This window comes from Cynocephalus volans, chromosome 11, assembly GCF_027409185.1.
Source record: "Cynocephalus volans isolate mCynVol1 chromosome 11, mCynVol1.pri, whole genome shotgun sequence".
Classification (NCBI taxonomy): domain Eukaryota; kingdom Metazoa; phylum Chordata; class Mammalia; order Dermoptera; family Cynocephalidae; genus Cynocephalus; species Cynocephalus volans.
Window position 1 is genome coordinate 93,229,918 of NC_084470.1, and position 21,164 is coordinate 93,251,081.

The following is a 21,164-nucleotide window of genomic DNA, read 5'->3' on the forward strand; positions in this document are numbered from 1 at the left end:
AACCACAAAGGAATGATAAGAAAATCAACTCCCGATGCCCACTCCAGAGTCCATATACCATGAACTGTAAAACTGGGGGCTTGTTTAGAGCTAGGTGGAGGTCTATGGATGTTTAACCATGGAAGAAGACAGTTGTCTCCAATGCTCTGAAGGCTGGGGTGGGCCTGCTGCACAGGGGCCTGGCTGACTCCGAAGGGCTCAGAGGCCAGAACTGGAACCAGGGGGCTGCTCCTGGCTGGCCCATAGCCTGGAGATTCAGCTCAGGGCATGTCAGGGCCCCAGCAGCAGTGGTGGGAAAAGTGGGGGAACTGCTGGGCTATAGGCTTCCCCACTTCCCACCCAGGGCATCAGTCAGTGAAGAATGGGGCCTTTTTCAGGCCTGGGTCCAATAGGATCCCAGGTGGGCTGTCTTAGTTTCATGGTTTATCTGGATCAGGAGCCTTCTCCCCATCAATGTCTGGGGATAAAGAATGCTGAGCCAGACTGGAAGTGGGGTGGTGGGGATCTGTGGTTGGGATGCTAAGGCTTGGTCAAGTCTTGGGGTCCCAGCTGGGAAGGATTCCTTGCAGGAATAACAACAACAATAGTAATGACAATAGCAGCTTCTGTTATTATTGAGCACTTCATCTGTGCTTTTCTATAACTGAACTCATTTAATCCTCACTACAACGCTTTGAGGTGTGTGTTTTATTCCCATTTTGCAGATGGGGAAGTTAAGGAACAGCAGATTATATACAACCCCTCAGGTCATTTAGCTAGTAAGCACCAGAGTTGGGTTTCAAATTTAGGTCTTTCTGGCTCCTGACCATGAGGCCGTTGTGTCTGTCATCCCAAGGGAAATGAGATAGATTCCTACTTGTATAGACTATGCCAGTGGGTCTGAATCCTTCAGACTGAATACCTCCTTTTTTAACAAATAGTTTGTAGTGCCCTCTTTACCATCCTGAAATGCAGTTCATATATTTACAAATACTAAAAATAGTAATAATAATGATAATAACACACTAACCATTAAAAATTATATCATTATAAATATGTTAGTACATATTTCAGTACGTAAATGCTTGGGCATGCCTGCGCTTGAACATACTCTGGAGCAGTAGGATCTGGCAGCCACATCTAGACTCAGGTGACGCACAGCTACAAATGCGTATGGTACAGGTGTGTGGAATTGGCTACTCAAACGCCACCAAGTGATTCAACTCACGGTGAGGTTCCAAACAAAACAGCCTATCATCTTCCCTCAATTTATATGATCAGAGCAATCTTAGAACATTAAGAATAGATTGAGACTGTGCAATGAGTTTTTGTTTATCTCCAAATGGAATTAAGGATTCTGGACTCAGGTAACTATAAAAAAGCTCTTCCCGCATACAGATAGTCCAGGGAACATTTGAAAGATGCTTAGGACAAAGGACAATTCTTCACTGAGTAAAACTACACTGGCCAGTGGCCACTAAATGCCAGTGTGTCCCCCAAGTCATTGTGATAATCCAAAACGTCCCCATCCCAGCATTTCCAGACGTCCTATAGAAGGGGGTACATCCCACCCTATTGAGAACAATTCTACGAGGCTAACGTGGAGAGGTGAGGTGAGGCTTGAGGTTTAGAGAAGCATATGGGCACCCACAGTACCCACCCCTCCAACATGAACTCCAGGCCTCTGGCTATAGTTCTAGGCAGCACCTACTGGAGAGCCTGAAGGTGCCCAATGCCTCAGGTTGGCTCAGGGCCTGGACGAGCTAAGCCTATAGCCAGTCGGGATTAGGGAAAGCGGAGCAGAAACGAGTATTGAGTGTCTACTCTCGGATGGGCCCGAGGTTATGCTGCTAATAAGTGGTGAAGCCAGAATTCAGACGAGACCATCTGACACCAAAGGGGATGCTTTCTACCTTACTTTTAAAAATTAAGGTTGTAATTTCAGCGACTAATGGAATACAAGTCTGGAGATGATGTCGTGGACTGTCCAGAGCATAACTAGGAGTCAGGTACGACCCCAGTCCTACTGCTCATCAGCTGAGTAACTTTGAAATGGCTCTTCCCTCATTCTTTTCCTGGTGAACTCCTATGCATCCCTCAAGACCCAACTCAAACATCACCTCTTTTGTGAATTATCCCCAGCTCCTTCAGGATGAGGGAGTGTTCTTCCCTCTGCTCCCATTCATAACTCTCACCATGACACTTATCACCTTGTGTTGTAATTCCTGAGGTGTCTGTTTCCTCCCACTTGATGGTAAGCTCCTTGAGGGCAGAGCTGACCCTTCTGACCCCAGTCTGACCCCCAACCCCTTCCCTCCACCTCCAGTGCCCAACACAGTGCCAGTCGGGTGCATCACAGGTGTTAATAAATACAGGACGAATGAATGTTTGAGTAAATTAACTTTGCTTGCTATGTTGCTGTGGAGCTGGTCACGGTCACCTGAGATTTACTGGCCGTGATGGCCTCTCTTCAAGCACAGAAGCTTTTCAGGTGGCACAGTTAGAGACAGAGTCAGCATGTCCCTGCTGCAACCAGCCTCCCTCTGAAGAGGTCTGTCCAAAAGAGTTCCTCGGTGGGGTTTCTTCCAAACACGCCTGCATCCTTCAGTCATCTCTGTTATCTGGGCCCAGCCACCCCCAAACCAGAGCTTTCAACGGCAGAGGAGAGGTGGTTGATGGCATTTCAACCCAGGCCGTGGGGGGAGTGGACACTGTTCGCCTACCCTGCCATTGTCCTTCAGCCCCCGTCCCTCTGCCCTGTGCATACTTTGTCCCTGTTCTGTCCACTCGGGGCCCAGGTTCATGTCCCTCCCAGCCTCTGGCTGCTGGGCACAGCCCTCCTCTTCTTCTGGTTCCAGCTCATCCTCCTCCCCACTGTCATTCATAAATTAGGGATTTCTTCCCCAGCCCAGTCTATGGGTGCTTCCCTCTTAAAGAGGGTCAGGCTATCGTGGGCTTTGGGGACAAACAGGGTTTCAAATCCCAAGTCCCTCATTTCCTAGTTAAGTGGCTGGAGTGGACAATGGTGGTGTTCTGCCCAGATCCCCTGGGACCCCTCTGTAGTTTCTGGGTGACTGTCCCCCAACCTGACCATGGGAAAGCCCATTTCCCTTTAACTGGTTGGGCCGACTCTGGGCTGTGACTTAACCTCAGGGCTCCCCTGCAGGATGAGACAGGACATTGCCCACCACCCAGCCTTCTCTGCTTTCTCCTCGGAGCACCTCTGTAATACAGCTCTCGCACAGGAATCCTTATTGCTGAGTCTGTCTCTGGGGAACCTGAATTAAGACAGCAACTGGGGCAAGTCACTTACATCTCTGGGCCTCAGTTTTCTCTTCTGTACATTGGGGTTAGGAATAAAAACTTCTGAGGGTTATTGGCAGGATTAAGTAAAATCGTGCACATAAGGTGTCTGGCATGTGACAGGTCCGTGGTTCCCTTTAATGATCCCTCTTTTGGAAAGTCAGCCAGAGGGGCATCGACCTGGGAACTGGGAGTCCTGACTTCTAAACTCGCTGATCACCCTTGAATAAGTCTCTTTGCCTCTCTAGGCTTCAGTTTCTTTCTTTTTTTAAAAAAAGCTTTATTAAGGTGTAATTCACATATTATATTACTCACCCATTTTAAAGTATGTAATTCAGTGGTTTTCAGTATGTTCACAGAGGCGTGCAGCCATCACCACAATCTAATTTTAAAGCATTTTCATCACCCCAAAAAGAAGGTCCCGACCCATAACAGTCATTCCCCATTTAGAACACCACTCCCTCCCCCAGCCCATGGCAACCACTAATCTACTTTCTGTCCCTGTATTTGCCTGTTCTGGACATTGCATATAAACGAAATCATATAGTATTTGGTCTTTTATAACTGGTTTCTATCACTTAGCATGTTTTTAAGGTTCATCCACAATATAGCATGTATCAGTACTTCATTCTTTTCTATGGCTGAATAATATTCCATTATTTGGATGTATATATCACATTTTGGTTATCCACTCATCAGTTGATGGATATTTGAGTTGTTTCTTTCTGGCTGTCATGAATAATGCTACTTTGAATAAGTTTTGTGTGGATGTATGTATGTTTTCATTTCTCTGGCATCCCCCTGCAGGGTGAGACAGGACTTTGAAGTCCTTTATGTATATATGAGAGTACTTCAAAAAGTTCATAGAAAGATTTGTATTATCTTTTAATACTATTTTCCATGAACTTTTTGAAGTACCTTCGTGTGTGTGTGTGTGTGTGTGTGTGTGTGTGTGTGCGCGCGCGCGTGCACACACACACATATATATTTAGGAGTGGAATTTCTGGGTCATAGGGTAACTGCATTTAACTTTTTGAGGAACTGCCTGTTTTCCAAGGTGCTGCATTTTACAGTCCCACCAATGATGTGTGAAATTTCCAGTTTCTCCACATCCTTACAAGCACTTATAGTATCTTTTTTCTTTTAGCCACCGTAGCATAGCAGGTGTAAAGTACTGTATCATTGTGTTTTTGATTTGCACTGATAGCTAATGATGTTGAGCATGTTTGCATGGGCTTATTGACTATTTATATATCTTCTTTGGGGAAATGACTATTCAGAGCCTTTGCTCATTTTTTAATTGGATAATTTGTCTCATCATTTATGTGTAAGAGTTCTTTGTATTTTCTGGACATTAGTTCCTTATCAGATATATGAGGCCTCATTGCCCTCATCTGTAACTTTCAGTGATTCTGGATAATAGATAAAGTATGTAAGAGGCCTGATGCATACTGGTAGCTGGTAGCTGTTATCATTAATAGAACATTCTTTTCATTCATGCAGTTCAGGGCCAGATAAGCCTCCAGGTATCATCCAGTCTGACCCTCCCCTATCTACTCATTTCACAGATGAAGCAACTCAGGACAGGAGGGGAAAGTTACTTCCTGCTGTGGTGTTCAGAAATGGTTTAAAGCAGATCTGGAGTGAGCCCAGCAGTGTGCCCTTGGGCAGGTTGCTTCCCCTCCATATATTTCGGTGTATCCATCTGTAAAATGCATACTGTGCTAGCCTGCACCGAGCATGTCATGTGTGGCAAGGACTGTCTGAAATGCCTTCATGTCCATGACCCATTCAGTCCTCCCATCCGCCTTGAGTCATAGGTGTTCTGCCTGCCCACTTCACACATGTTAGAGACTAGTACTCAGAGAGGTGAAGTCCTTTGCCTGAGGGCTCATGTCTGGGAAGTGACAGAATCAAGATCAAACCAAGGTGTTTCCAGCCCTGATGACTGTCATCTCTTGTGCTGCCTCCTGGGATACAGCATCTCCTGGGATATCCCAGTAAAGGACTTTCTTCTTCTTTTTTTTTTTTTTCCTTTCTGATGTTTATCGTTATTATATCAGAAACTTCTTAATAACCGCAGAGGAAACCTGAGGCAATGGAAAATGCTCTCCCACCCTGGCCTTCTCTGATGCTTTCAACGCCTCTTAGATGCACCACACTGGAGCTGACGTTTTCTAATGCAATTCAGGCCCAGTCCAGTCCCATCTTTTTGAAGTGGTGGCCTGGGGAGGCTGGGCATTTAACCATCTCCAAGGCAACCCTAGCCTAGATAGTGCTGAGTTTTAGAGGCAAAGATCCCTTGGGCCTCTCCTTCTAGAAGTCAGGCAAATCTGCCCCCACATCTACCAGGGTGTGGCAGGGGTGACTTTGGAAAGGGCCTCAGATTCTAAAGCAGTGGTTCTTAGCCAGAGGTAGTTTTGCCCCAGGAAACATTTGGCAATGTCTGGAGGCATTTTTCGTTGTCACAACTTGCAGGGGAGGATGCTACTGGCATCTAGCAGGTAGAGGTCAGGGATGCTGCTAAACATCCTGCAAAACACATGGCAGCTTCCAAAACAAAGAATTATCCCACTCCAAAATTTCAGTAGTGCAGAGTTTGAGAAACCCTGTTCTAGGCAGATGTAGCTACCAAATTGGTCCCGCTCTTCTGCGGGTCCACCTGGGGCAGTGGCCATATGGGGGTGAATATCATGGCCAAGGACGACCTTCCTTACTTGATTCCCAGAGTATCCTTTTTACTCTTGCTCCCCTTTTTTGGTTCTAGGCTGGAATTTCAAATGAGCTTGGGATGGATCCACGCAGTGGGAAAGCTTGCTTTGTTGCTTTAAAGCACCCATTATTCCATTCCTGAGGCAGGCCCCTGCTGCTCAGAGAGGCAAGTGATATGATGGTTTGCTCCATTCCTCAGAGCCTGGGGCCTTATCTCCAGTGTCCAGCACAGTAAATGAACAGAGCTGGTACTTGGGCAGGGGTGGCTGAGTGAAAACAGTCGGTCAGAGAAGATGCCTTCTGCCAGTCTTAGCCATGGCCAACCCCCCACCCTCCATCTCTGACTCACATGTTAATATAATGAAAGCAAATAGATACATACAACTTAATCTATCTGACAGGCTCTATTCTAGGTCCTTTACATATATTAATACAGTCACTCTTAGTACAACCTGTGGGGTAGTTATTATTCTTATCTTCATTTTACAGATGAAGAAACTGAAACACAGAGAGGTTAAGGAACTTGTCTGAAATCACACAGCCCAGAAGTAGCAGAGGCAGAATCTGAATGCGAGTGGTCCAATTCCATACTCTTAACCACTGAATGTCTTGCTCCCTTTCTTCAAACAGTCGGTGAGGCACGGCATGGCCTCCCTTGTGTCTGAGGTCAGCTTTCTCCCAGACAGGTACAAAAGATCTCAGAGCTCAAATCCTTCCTTATAATGTCAGCCATTATCAATAGGAGTGGGCAGAGCACATCCTAACATGCCCAGATAATGGTTTCCAAGCACAAGGGAGAGAATCAGACTGACTGTGATAGGCTAAATGGGCATGGGGTTTATCCCTGGGGCTTCTGGTTTTATTTTTCCATTGTATTTAGAGTTTTATTAAAATGAACAACACTCTCTTTTTTAAAAACTGCCAATATCTTGCCACTGGAGGGTGGGCCCCAAATATACATCCTCAGATAAAAACCTGGGGCACTGTGAAAAGATTCATGTGCCTGCTCCCCAGTGCTGTAAATTCGGATTCAGAAGGTCTGGGGTGAGGAATGTTGTTTCTAACAAGCTTCCCTGGAAATTCTAAAGTGTAGCCAGAGAGGGCAGGAGCCTGGAGCATGGCACTGGGGCTCAGGAACCTGCATTTGCAGTTGAGAGGACTAACCACTCACTCATCATGGATAGTGAAAATGTCATTCAAGCTCTGTCTCACACCAAGCAGCCTTGCCTGATTCTTCAAAGTAGTTCCTCCTTCCCTGACCTGCCATGGCCCTCTGTACACCCCTTACACATGGCATCGCAGGGTAATTGTTTATTTGGTCCTTTTGAGTAAAAATGGGGTCTTATCATCCAGCACCTATCCTGCTGTTGAGTGTGAAGTTGGTGCTCTCTGAGTGTTCACTGAGCAAACAGATGACTCAACAGACACTCACTTCGGCCTCTGTCTAGAGTGCCTTGTGGTCTGGCTTTCAGCCTGAAAAGACCTGAGTTCTAATTTCACCACTTCCTATCATCTTGACTTTGGGCTGCTTGTTGTACGCTGAGTCTTAGTGTGCCCGTCTGGAAGATGGGGATAATGATACCCCCCCTCCCCCTCTTGGGGAGCTCAGACAATGTAGGCAAACAGTGGTGATGGTGTTTTGTAAACCCGAGGCGTCATGCTGGTATATGCATGTGAAGGGGGTGGGGAGGGGAGATTGTTATTTCTGTTCTGGAATGTTGTCACTCTGAGAGACGCTGATTATGGGGCCTTCTGGACTCTGTGCCTGACCTCGCCTGGGCTTCCTGGTGAGGGCAGATGGACATTTCACATATGACTACGTGGTGCCTCCAGGCAGTGGCATTGCAGGATTTGGTGTTGTGTGGAAGCCTCAACCCCCATCCACCTCCAGCCATCTTCCCAGATTTCCTACTCTGCCCAGACTTCCTTCCTCCTGCTGCCCGCCTTGCAAAGCCCCTCCCTGGCTCCCAGACCTTCCCACGCAAGTCTGGGCCATATTTTAAGCCCTGTCCAGGCTGGGGCTCTGAGATTAGCCTTGGCACCAGGTGATTCCCCCCTTTCCTCTTCCTAGGAACTTGCCCGTGGGAATTCTATACCTTTGGGGTATAGGCAGCCAGAACTCTGGATTTATTGGCCAGCTGTCAAAAAGCTGTGCAGCTCCCTCGGGAGAGTGCGGCGCTGGGAGCGCGGCAGTGCTCCCGCCGCGGGTTCGGATCCTATATAAGGATGGCCGGTGTGCTCACTGGCTGAGCGCGGTGCGGCCCGTCACAAAAAGACAAAAAAAAAAAAAAAAAGGACCGACCCTGTGGTGCACTCGGGAAAAAGCTGTGCAGCTCCTTCCCTGCTAAACTGTAGCCAAAGCGATGGGCATTATTTGCCTCAGAACAAGGGAGAGTGGTTCTGCCAAAATGACGGCCCTTTCATCCATGTGGCCATTTTGCAGATGGTAAAACTGAGGCCCCAAGAGGTGAGCTACCTTAGCCAAGGGTAAACCCCTGCACTGGAGAAAGCTGGAGCCCAACTCAGAGCTGTGGGGGCCACTGACTGTCTCTGAGTGAGTGAAGAAGCAGCAAGGACTGGCTTTCCTGCCTGCTGCTTCTCCCCTCTTGGGAGCATTAGGATCTGGGACTTCTTCAATTCTTCTCCCAAGGTTAGTAGACCACCACCAGCAGTTACAAGTGATAAGATAGCACAGGCTGGGAGACCTGGGTGCTAGTCTCACCTGTACCAGGAGTTTGTTTTGGGTTAATATGATCACGTATGAGAGTGCCTGGATCCACACTAGATAGGCAGACAGACACACAGAACAGACAGTATCCAGAAATAGACCCAAATATTTATGGGAATTTAGTATGTATTAAAGTTGACATTGGAAATCACAGGAGGAAAGATAGATTACTCAGTAAAGGGACTTTGGATAGCTGGAGAACCACCTGGAAAATAGTAAGTTGGAATAGTAAGCTTTCACCAGAATTAATTCCAGATGGATCAAAAATTTATATTTAAAAAAGGATAAAATCATACAACTACTAGAAGATACGAGATTCTTAAAGTAATCTCAGAATGGAGAAGCCTTTCTAAGTGTAATGTACAATCCAAAATACACCAAGTGTTTTCGATAAATTTTAACACCTAAAAAGTTTGAATGTCTTTATCACAATACTATAAGCAAAGTCAGATATCACAGATATGAGCTAATTTTCTTAATATGAGGGTACTTCAAAAAGTTCATGGAAAGATAGAATTAAAATGTAATACAAATCTTTCCACAAACTTTTTGAAGTAGCCTGGTACATAAAGAGTCTCTGCCAGTCAATGAGGATAAGATCATCCCCATAGAAAAAATGGTCAAAGAACATGGGCAGAAAACAAGATATAAATGGCATTTAAACACGTGAAACAATGTTCAGCCTCCTCATTGTAAGAAGCGTAAGTTAAACTACAATGAGATACCATTTTAACCTATCGGACTGGCAAAGATTTAAAAGACAGACAATACATTCTATTACGAGGTTGTGCGGAAACAGACACCTTCATAAATTGCCAATGCTACATAAATAGGAAGGAAGGAAGGAGGAAGGGAGAGAAAGAGGAAGAAAAGGAGAAAGAAGAGAGAAAAGGAAGGAGGAAGGACGACTGGAAAGAGGGAGGAAGGGAGGCAAAAAGCTCAGTTATGTGCACACACACATGCTTGCATACGCTTAGTCTGGCCCTGGAAGGATACACAGGACACTAGTAAATAAAAGAATGAAACAATACAAAAACATTTGGCACATAGGAGGTGCTTAATGTATCAGTTCTCTTTTTCTCCTGTTGTACCAATGTAGGGCATCAGTGGTAATAATAATGATGTCATTGTTAAAGGTTTTCGTGGGCTTCACACAGGCTAGGCCTGCTCATCCTAGTGACTAAAATTCTCCCTCTCTGAACCCCAGTTTTGTCATCTATAAAATGTGCCCATTCGGGTCTAATGTTGAATGATTCTTGACCTTGCGGGTCTGGAAGCCTTCCTGCGTGTTCTCACAGTAGCTGCCCAGACTCCTCTCCTCTCCCGTTGACTGGAGGCCCTTCAAGATTATGCAATTTGCCTTCTGTTCACCCTCAGAGTTATGCAGTTCCAGACCTGTCTTCTTCCCAAGCCTCAGGATAGGGTGGGGATAGCAGACATCCAGAGTCCAGCAATAACCCAAGCTCAGAGTCATTACTGTGAGCCCCACTTTCCACTGATGACAAATATATCTTTTTCTTCGCTGAACAGAATTATTCAAGCAAATCAAAAATTGTAATCTCCTGTGACACAAACACAGAAGTTTTATTTTTTATTTTTTTATTTTATTTTTTTATTTTTATTTTTTTAAAAAATGACCGGTAAGGGGATCTTAACCCTCGACTTGGTGTTGTCAGCACCACGCTCAGCCAGTGAGCGAACCGGCCATCCGTATATGGGATCCGAACCCGGGGCCTTGGTGTTATCAGCACCGCACTCTCCCGAGTGAGCCACGGGCCGGCCTGAACACAGAAGTTTTAGAAAGGGTACAGGGGGCTCCTAAGAAATTGGAATGGTCCATTTGGAAAGTCAACTGAAAATGTGTCCTTAAGGTATTTTTTTCTTTTAACTACAAAGGTTTTATAACAATTATGAAACATTTTGAAAAGTAGGAGGGGAAAAAAAATATCTTCAGAAATCCCAACCCTACTATGATTGGTATTTTTGTGTGGTTGTAAACATGTAAACATAGTATATGCTTAGTTTTATATCCTGTTTTCTTTTTTTTTTTAAATGAGAGGTCTTCAAAAAGTTCATGGAAAGTTTCGTATTATCTTTTAATTCTATTTTCCATGAACTTCTTGAAGTACCCTTGTAAATCGTAAGTGCTTTTCCATGTTGCTAAAGTCTCTGTATCCTGAAACGGCACTGACTACGTAATAGCCCATCAATTTCTGTGTCTTGACTTAACATTTCCCTATTGCTAAACATTTAGATATCATCTAATTTTTCTGATAAAAATGTATGATGCAAAGCTTTCATGCATGTAACATAGAAAATGGTTCTATTGAGGCTACCAAAAAGTAGATTTTTAGCAAAGGCCCTTTGTTTGTGTAACCTTGCACCTAGAATATGCTTGTTTACAAAGGACCCCTAAGAGTTGGTTAAACAGTAGTCTGTCTCTTGGGTTTCTATGGCTCTGCTGCCTGCTTGATTGAGCCACCCTAAATATGCAGAAACTGCTTGCCGAAGATATGTTTAGAAATTGAAACTTACAGCACCTACCTAATCACACATTTCCTGCTTCTGTAAAATTGCTTAAATAAAACCCTAGTTTTTGGTAACTCTGCCTGGATACAGGCAGGGCCAATAAAAAGCTTGTATGCCTGCTCAAGAAAAGTATATAACGACAGCTCTCCCTGCACTCAGGATCCCAGGATCTCAGGACGTGAGTTCACCTGGGTCCCGCTAGTGTTCCTGTACCACCAGCATAACAAACTTCCTGGCTCTCCATCTCTCCGAGTGACTGAGATTGTTTCCTCACCGAGTTCTTTCCATAACAGTTCTAAGGGGGCATTATTCAAGACAAGTCAGCAAAGAGACACAAATGGCCAGAAAACATTTGGGGGAAACATAGCCACCTTCATTAATAAATAAATTACAATTAGGATAATCATGAACTATATCACTTGTTTAACATTATCAAACAGGCATTCAATTTTTAGACAGATTGAAGTCTGGCTTGAGGAAGTAACCGCTTGAGCTAAAGCCGACCCTGGCATTCAATTTTTAAAACTGACAGTCCCAGTGTTGGTAAGAATGCAGTGAGAGCGTAAAGTGTATGGTTTTTATGACCAGCGATTGGATGTACATATCAAGAACTTTAGGAATATTCATGTCTTCTGACTCTGTAATTCTACTTATAGGAAGTTATCCTAAAGAAATAATCAGATATATATATATATATACACACACACACAAAGATTTATGTGTAGGATGTTGTTTTGTTCAAAGTTTTTACTTTCATTTAGATTTAAACGATTCGTTGGTAAAAGAAACCACTCATCACACTAATAAATAAATGATATTTATTAAGATACAGCAATAAGCAGGTAAGCAAAGAAAGCAAGATTATGTGGCATATTAAAAAGAAGAAAAAAGAATTAGACGGTGTTTACGTCACCAAATTGGGAAAACACATCCAGATCGAAGGAGTGCTGGGAAGTCCCATGCACAGCGATCTGGAGTCCAAATTGGGATTGTCCCGGACAGTGTGTCCACTCCACGGGTGAGACTTCAAAGAGCAGTTTGGGGAAATCCTGCTTATATTACCCAGCTGCAGACTGATAACATTAGTCTGTGTGCAAACATGCAGCTATGGTTATTTTATTAACACTTGGATCTTTACTCATAAGTCTTCGGGATGTTCTCTGGCCCTAGGAACTGGCCAGGTTCCCAAGGTCTAAGAAGCTCCAGGACTTACTTTCCTTCTTATCTGTTACTAGGTGCCTATCCCGCAGGCCTGCACACAGTTTCTGAGAGTCTGGCACAGCCTATGCAGCCTCTTTCTTCTTTCTTTCTTCAGAAGCCTACCAATGCCTCTGAAGCCTGAACAAAACTATAAACCTTAATTTTCACAACAGATGTGCATTACAATTCTATGTATACATTTAAAAGTTAGAAATACCCTTGAATGTTTAACAATAAGTTAATGGTTAAATAAATTCTGATAACTCCGTATGATGGAATTTTAATATAGCTATTAAAAGTGATGGTTTTGAAGAGCATATAGTGACATTGAAAAAAGCTCACAAGGTCATATTAAGTGAAAAGTAGAAGATGGAAAACCAAAACAGTCAAAACAGTGTCCAATTTTAGAAGAGATTTGTTAGCAGATGTTATTTATATAAATTTTTATGTACTGTACATATATAGGCACACACATGTGCATACGCATACACATAATGTTATTTATATAATTAATACATAGAGAAAATACTGGAAAGAAATACCCCACAATATACATCAAAATGTTAGCTTTGGGGGTTGAGATTAGGAATAATTAAGAATATTTTTATAATTTTTTCTATTTTCCATAGTAATACCTTTTTTATTAGGGTAAAACAATACATGTTTTTTAAAAGCCTGATCATATTTAAAAAATACATTATCAGATCCAATAGGACTGTATGATCTCATAACTGCCAAAGTCTTATCATTCCCTCCCATTAGCAGTTGCACACAGTGGGCCATGGGTTAAAGCCACTCAGCTGATGAATTTGGTTTGGTTGGCCTGCTCAGTTTTCACATGAAATTTTGTATTTCTTGCTTCTCTAGAAAAAAAATCAAGAGATTTTCCAACACTGGGCTCACATTCCCACTTGGCACCGTTGGCTGGAGCAGAGAGGCAGCTGCCACATTTTGTCGCAGCATACATGTTCCAGGTCTCCACAGACCCCCAGTTCACCAGTTTCCCTCATCCAATTGTCTACACCCTGCTGGCTGGCACAGGTAGTACCTGTGATCCCTGCTCCACCCACTCCTCTGCTTTGAAGTCAGGTTCACAGCTGTCCATCTGCACACTCCCAACCCTTCTCTTCGGCTGGACTCAGTGCTTGTTGAATGACTTAAAGGTAAGTAAAGCCCAGAGAAGAGTGCTGAGTTGACTGAGGTCACCCAGTGACATGGTGGCAGAGCCAGGACCAGAGCACATCTGCAAGTCCAGAGGGGGATGTGGTGATAGGCGATTCCTTTCTGTGCAAAAGGGTCTCTCCTGGGCCCCTCTTTCTCCACCAGGGGCAGGAGCTGGGAGGAGTTATCAGCTCTCAGGAATTCTCTTGGGTGGATGTACTGGACTTATCATGACCCGCAAGAGTTTCTATAAATGGGCAAGAAGGAGGACTTTGCAGAGTAACAAGGTTTGGGGAGGAGGGAGAAGTATGGAAGGAACATTGGTTTACCTTTGACTTGCTTTGGGTCCTTGGGCAAGCTGCACTGTCTCGCTGTGTTGATTTTCATAGCAATGAACCACCCACCTCCCCAGATGATTTAAGGAGCCAGGAGAAGGGCTTGAGAAGGGCCAGAAGTATTCTAAGAAATGCAAATGTCTTGTCATCCTCTCCTTGGCAGTCCCAGTCTCTTCTTCCCAGTGTGATTTCATGGTGTAGGTGTGACCTAGGTTTTCCTTTAAGCCTAAGGGCATTAGCAAACTTCCTTGAAACAAATGTTGTCCTCACAACTTCTGAAATACTTATTTCAATGATACATTGCAGAATGAGAAAAACAAACAGCTAATTAAAGTTAAAGAAAAGTGAGAGAGAGAAAACTATTCTGGCTAGAAAATTATTACATTGTCATAGAATCCTCTTTTTGGCTGTGTCTTAATTTCTCTTTTACACCTGGCATGGTGCTAAGCACTATGGGGGAATCAAAGGTGGACAAAATTTGGCTCCATCTTTCATAAGCAGTAATGGTCCCCTACTATTCCACGTACTCCCCTACACTTCCCAGCCTCTTGCAGCTAATGAGGGCCACAGAACTAGCTTAAACTAATCAAGTCTAAAGCATTTAATTGGCCATTTGAGACCTTCCTGCACATTCTTCCTCTGTGGTGTTGACAGTGTTTCAGATGACAAAGCTTTTTCATCCTGGTTCCCTGAGTGACTATGTGCATCGGAACCCTCTGCTGACCTGCACTGGCCATTTAGCATGAGTGAGAAATTAACCTTTGCTTATGTTCCTGAGATTTGGGAGTGAGTTTGTTTCTGCAGTGTAAACCAGCCTGTATTGACTGATTAGAGTCCCTAACCTCAGTAATAACAGCTGTCATCTATTAAATGTCTCCTATGTGCCCAACGGCCTTACTTGCTTTATCCCATCCAATCCTCACAGTGGCCCTTGAGATAGCTATTAATATCCTCGTTTTCCAGATGAGGAAACAGAAGTTCAGAGAGTCTTGCCCAGTGTCACACAGCTAATGAGTTGCAGAGTCAAGATTCAACGTCAGGTCTGTCTGACTTCAAGGCTGTTGGTTTCCTCTAAACTAAATTTCAAATTCAAGGGAGCTTAAACATGAAAAGTATACTGCAAAGTGAAGGGTGGAGGCTGGGGAGGCGTGGCAAAATGTAAATCCTTAGTTTAGGCTGAGAAGGAGCACCCAGGCCCAAGATTCCAAATTAGAATGCTGGTATTACAGATTGGCAAAAGCGCCACTTTTAAAATTGTGTTGGTGATGAGCACTCCTTGATTCTGCATGCGTAGACAACATCTATCAAACACATCGCTGTGTTTGCTTCCACCAGTAGCTAGAATCTCTAATGTAAACTGTTTGCTGCTTCACAAATATTTTAGCCCAGAAATGGGGTCAGAGTCACAAAACATTAGAATAGGAAGGGACTTTCTCTGCGATGCCTTCATTTTAGGGTTGAGGAGGATAGACACAGAGACGGGAAGTCCCTTGTCTCAGATCACGTGGTGTGTTGTGGCAGTCCTCTTTCTTGTGCCTCAAACAGTTGCTCGAGTTTTGCAGAGGTGCACAGAAGAAAATGGGTGTGTAGTTTGCCTTTCCTCTTCTGCAAGATCCTAAATGCTTCCTGAAGACAAGAGTAATAAGAGAGTTATCCCCTCATCCCTGTCCCTTAATGCATGTATTTGCCAAATATGAAATAATGTGGACCCTACTTTTCTAGTGTTTACAGGACTTAGAAACTAAGTATGTTCAATCAGTTATCTCCTCTGACCTTAACAGAAACGCTCTGGGTGACCAGGGAAGGTCTTGCCCCATTGTACATGTGAGAGAATGGCCTCCCTGAGGTTGAGTGGTTTGTACAAGGTCACACGGCTTGTGGGCAGATGCAACCCCAGATCTCTCTATTTTCAGACAAACATGTTATCCTTCTGAATCCAGGAGACACCTTCAAGCTTATATCATAGGCCAGCTGAGTGGGTAAGGACACAGCTCTGGATTCATAACCACCTTGAATTGAATTCAGCTATTCAATCTTTCTGTGACTCAGTTTCCTCATCTGTAAAATCGGGAGGATAATAATACTTACCTTAAGAAGAGTTAAATAAGCTAATATGTATAAGGCTCTTAAAATGTGCTAGGGACACTGTTAGCCAGTGTTATAATGAGATCCTTGGCATCAGTGGATGTAATAGTTTGGCAATTCTTGAGAAACCCCATTTGTCCATGACATGTAACAATTTGTTGTTTTGATGAGACAAAAGGGAATAGTGAAAGTCCAGGAATTTGGAAGAGAAAGGGGCAGGAAGCATGTGCTTCTAGAACAACTGTGTGATAGGGAGAAGCCAGGCGCCTCCTAGCCTTTTTGGTGTGTTCTGGGAAGCCTCTGGGACATCCTTATGGATACTGATAAAGGGTGTCACCAAGACGGTGTTTAACCACGGACCCAGGAACACCCGTTCCTGCCCTGTATCAGCTGTCCCAGCCCAGCAAGTTTCAGGGGGAATGTAAGTTCCTGAAGAGCGCTGAACAGCGAGTCACTCTGAAAGTGCTCCAGAACCCCACTTAGGCCCCGCACTTGCAGAGGAAGGGCCTCTTCCCCAGTCCACACTCGCGCCTCAACTCTTGCCATGCACGCGGCCTCTGAGGCCAAGCTGACCCGGCTGCTCGCTCAGGTCTCCTGCGGACAGTGCAGTGAGCCAGCTGCTGAGTGGATGGAGGAACTCAGAGCATGTGCACTTTCATCCTCTGTGCAGCTCCACCCCGCGTCCCGTGGCCAACAACCTCCCTGACCCTGGAATCTGGCAGCCCTTAACAATACTTCCTCCCTGCCTCAATCGCTTTGTCTTGCCTGGGAATCAAAGTTTGGGAATACTGAAGGAATTAAAATGCTGATGTGTTGAGACTATGCTGACTAGGACCTAATCATCTCTAATTCAGTGTGCACTTTCGGTCAAAATATCCTACTACTTAAACTTGTAGTGACTGGAAAGGTGGTGGGGAGCTGTGAGCAATCCCTTGGTTGTCACACATCAAGGATGAGCCCTGTTAGTTTCTAAACACATCTGCAAAGGGCCTTGGGAAAGGCAGGTTCTGATGGAGAGGGAGAGGTCAAAAACCTGTCTCCGCCCCTTACCATAGCACCAAAGAACCAGATTCCAGGAGCTGCAGTGTTAGTGGAAGTCTAAAGAGGGGATTGGTTTCGGAAACCATTTTTCAGAACTTCCCTGAGTGTGTCTACAGGAGCCAAGTGGAAAATCTAAAATTCTGAGCAACCGTCTAGCCTTCACATGCACCCCAGGCCCGAATGGGCTCTCTCTGTGGAGCAGATAATTAGCACCAAAGTCCCCAGGCCCTAATGACAGTGTTGAGACAGCCTCAGCCTTGTCATTGTAACTGTCAATTAACGAGAGAATTCGAACACGTAAATTTAGTCCACCCAGTGTTTCCTAATGAGAGCAGGGTTGGCATATTGGGAGAGAGAATTGCTCACCCAAGAAAAGTACCGCGTGACTGTGTGCATTGGGATAAAATGTGCTGTGCCCCAGACCTGGGGCCTTTGTGAGGTGTTTGTATGAAGCACACTTGTTTTTTCTAGAGGAGAAAAAGGATAGTTTCTTATTAAGGGTAGTACAGTGCAGTTAGAGAACCAGGGAACTGAAGGCAAACAGATCTAGGTTTAAATCCCACCTTTGGCACTCTGTACGCATTTGGGCAAGCTTTTTCATTTCTCCAAGCCTCAGTTTTTCAACTCTAAAATAGGAAATATAATTCCTACCCTGCTTATTATAAGGATTAGAGATGATGATGGCACTCATTAGATGGTGGATGTCACACTGGGCTCTAGCTCTGTCCTAGACTCTGTGCCAATACTTGCCCACCCTGCACCTCAACGCTGGGCACATTTCACAACTTTCACCTTGTTCGTGTGCCAACTGTGCTGCTGTAGACTGGATGCTCCCTACCTCACTGGGGCTTTATCCCCACTGTGACGGTGTTAAGAGGGTGGGAAATCCTGTGATGGTCATTGAAAGGTGGGGCTGTGAAGAGGTGATTAGATTGTAGAGGTGATTGGATTGTAGATTGTAGTTCTGTAGTGAATGGATTAAAAATAGTGGTCATGGGTGTGGTTCTGGGGCTTTAAAAGAAGAGCACACGAGAAGTTGGTGTTTCTCTGCTCCACTGTTTTCTGCCATGTGAGACCCCTGGGTCACTGTTGCCACCACCAAGAACCTCACAAGATGTGTTCTCCGGATTTTGGACTTCCCAGCCTCAGAAACTGTAAGCAATAAATTTTGTTTTCTTTATAAAATACCCAGTTCTGGATACTATGTTGTAAGCGACAGAAACGGACTAATACATGCACTGTTATTTACTTAATGACTTTCTGAGTCAACTCAGTTTTTAATTTAAGCCTCATGCTGAGCAATAAAAGCTGGGAAATGACCGATTTGATGTGCTTTTTTTTGTTTTTTTCTAATATGCCTTAAATTGATGTACAGCCCTTAAAACATCATATTCTTTTGTGAGAGGCAAAAAAAAAAATTTATTGTGCTTACCAGCATGACTATGCATACCATAGCCATGTTGGGGTATTCCAGATTTCCATATTTAATCCTCAAAGTATGTCAAGAGGAGCACTAGCCCCCTTTTAGACTAAGGAGAGAAAGAAATGGATTTCCCCATCAGCATCACGCATTCAACTGAAATTTAGAGAGGTCAGTTTGACATTCCTCCAAGATATTTTCCTTTGAAGAAGAATCTTTCAGACCCTGAATCCTCTTCTTGCCTGTAACCTAAAAAAGCAAAACATTGTCACAAGTGGTTCCTTGCAACAAGCAGCTTCTGTAAGGTTGTTTTCCTTTTGAAAAGATTCAAATCATGTTAGTCCCTTACAAATCAAAACCAAACCTCCAACGTGAGGGGAAACCATAAACGCTTTGCATGGGGCTAGTTGAACGTTGCAGGCAGCTGGCGTTCAAAACCAATTTGTGCTTCCAGGGGGGACCATACTGAGGCATATCCACTATGTGGTCCCTTGACCTCTCTCTCCCTCCACCTTCCCACTCCTGGGTTGGCAAGAAATCCCCTCCAACTCCCCATAGGGAGTGGGAAGGACTTAGTGTGGCCCTGCTGGAGCTCAGTAATCTACATGATTCATCAGAACTAAGTGACTTTCACAATGGCATTGGATTGAAAATGGGACATCTGGAGGCTGTAATCCTGGGGCCCTGCTTGCCCTGTACTGCTCTTGCACTTTTGAAAGCCTCAATTCAGGTGTGCTGCTGCATTCTCAAGGACTCTCTGAGTTGCAAAGGACAGAAACCACCTCAACCAAGGAACTCCTCAAAAGGATTTAAAGCCATCCCATGGAAATCAAGGCAGGGCTGCAGATGGATCTCAGGAATGACTGGAACCAGGGGCTGAAATGCAGCAGCCGCACCCCCCACCCCGCCCCTGCAAGCTCGCTTGCTCTCCCAGTTACTTCCCCTGTGTCTGATTCTTTCTCTGTTCTTAGCAGACTGTCTGCCCTGTTTCCATCTTCCTTGTGGTAGAAAGTATCTGTGAACAGCTTTGGAGTTTTGTGCCGCTCAGAGAGAGACTGAAATGCTCGTCCTGTCAAGCCCAAATCCACACTCCCAGGGAAGGGAATCTATGCTCTGGCCCCTTCAGTCCGTTCTCTTCCCTGGTGCCAGAGTGATCTTCTCAAAATGCAAAGCTGCCTATATTCCCTCCTTCCCCTTAAAACTCTCTAAAGCCCCGGTGCTCTTAGGATGGAGGCAGAACTCTTCATGAGGCCCTGCATGGTCTGGGCCGCTGCCTCACTCCCCAGCATCATCCCTGACTTGCTCTGCCCGGCTTTGCTGCATTCCTAGGTCCTCAGCCAGTCCTTTGCCGTTCCTTCTTCCTGGAGCACTCTTTCCTGCCCTCCGTGAGTAGGTCACATCCCCCTTTCACAGACACCCATAACATTGGTCACAGGTGCACTCTTACATTTGTCTGTATGACTCTTTGATTTTGCCTTGTCTACCCTCTTCATCTGCTCACTCCACTGGGATAGGGACATGTTGGTTTATTCACCTAGCACACAGTAGGTGCTCCTCAATGATGGCGAAGCTCTTCACTGAACTTCATGTCCATATAAAATGTTTGAGAAGGCACCCTTTTGGAAAGTGTGCGTGATGTTGTCATAGGGAGTTATATCCCAAATTGTAAGCAACTGTTCAGCTGCTAGAGGTGTGCTCCATGGACCAGAAGCATCAGTATGACTTGGGAGCTTGTTAAAAATGCAGAATGTCAGACCTAACCCCAGGCCTGCTCAATTGGAATCTGTAGTTTAACAGGATCCCAAGGGGATTAGTGTGCATGTTAAAGTTTGAGAAGCACCGGGTCAGGATACCCTCTTATGCGTTCCTGTAACTCCCCTTGATTTCTTTCCATGTGTGACTGTGTCTTTAGTGTTTGACTTTTCTTCTAGCCTGTGAGCTTCCTGAGGGCTGGGACCCTGCATGTTTCACCCACCTCTGTAACCTCAGTACTTGGCACATTGCCTAGCATACCCAGGCAAGGATGTTTTCCTCCTAAAATTATCCCCCGGAAAACGGTGCATACCAAGTCTTTCGTATTCTAGGATGGTCTATAAATTACCTTGTTTTGAACAAAATGTACTGTCTGGGAAAGGCACATTAATCTGAAAAATGACCACTACCCTAGTGTTGATGTTTATGGCATTCACTCAATGGATTCAATAAAAAAAAAATAGGTAAAGAAATGCAATCCAATTTAGTAATCATTTCTGGAAAGTATGACTTCACAATGGTAATCACTGGATACCTCTGTAAACATGACTTTTTGAAGATCATCTGTAGAAGTGTTAACAGTATGTGGTTGCTTTGTGGGGTCACAACCTACATCTGCAGAATTAATTTAAGAAACAAAACAGTTCCTTGAAGGCTCCCCTGCTGTCTGCACACCATTTGTAACCCTGTAGCATTAATTCTTAGGAACTGAGGCAGGAGGACCACACTGGGCAGGTCCGTGGTTGGGAAGTCCCCGCCCTTCCTTTCACTATCTGGTGATTGCAGGTGTCTCGCCTCCAGCCTCATGTCCTCGCCTGCAAAATGAGGAGGCTGCTATCTGACTCTGCTTGTCTTTTGGCATCGTTTGTCCCATCATCTAGCTGCAGCCTCAGTTGTCCAGCTGCCTCTGGGCCCTCAT

General features: G+C 44.7%; 1 protein-coding gene across 6 annotated transcripts in view; it reads left to right on the forward strand.

Annotated features, from left to right (window-relative positions):
• Positions 1 to 21,164, forward strand: part of HRH1 (histamine receptor H1) — a 107,361-nt gene that overhangs the window by 20,726 nt on the left and 65,471 nt on the right. For 4 of the 6 annotated variants that reach the window (XM_063114461.1, XM_063114457.1, XM_063114462.1 and 1 more), the window contains exon 2: positions 13,319 to 13,614. The exons of 1 other annotated variant lie outside the window; for it this stretch is intronic. The gene's annotated coding sequence lies outside the window, so the exon portion shown is untranslated. Of the gene's footprint in view, positions 1 to 13,318; positions 13,615 to 18,158; positions 18,228 to 21,164 lie in introns of those variants that run through there. One more of the 6 variants, XM_063114460.1, reaches the window with a different exon arrangement.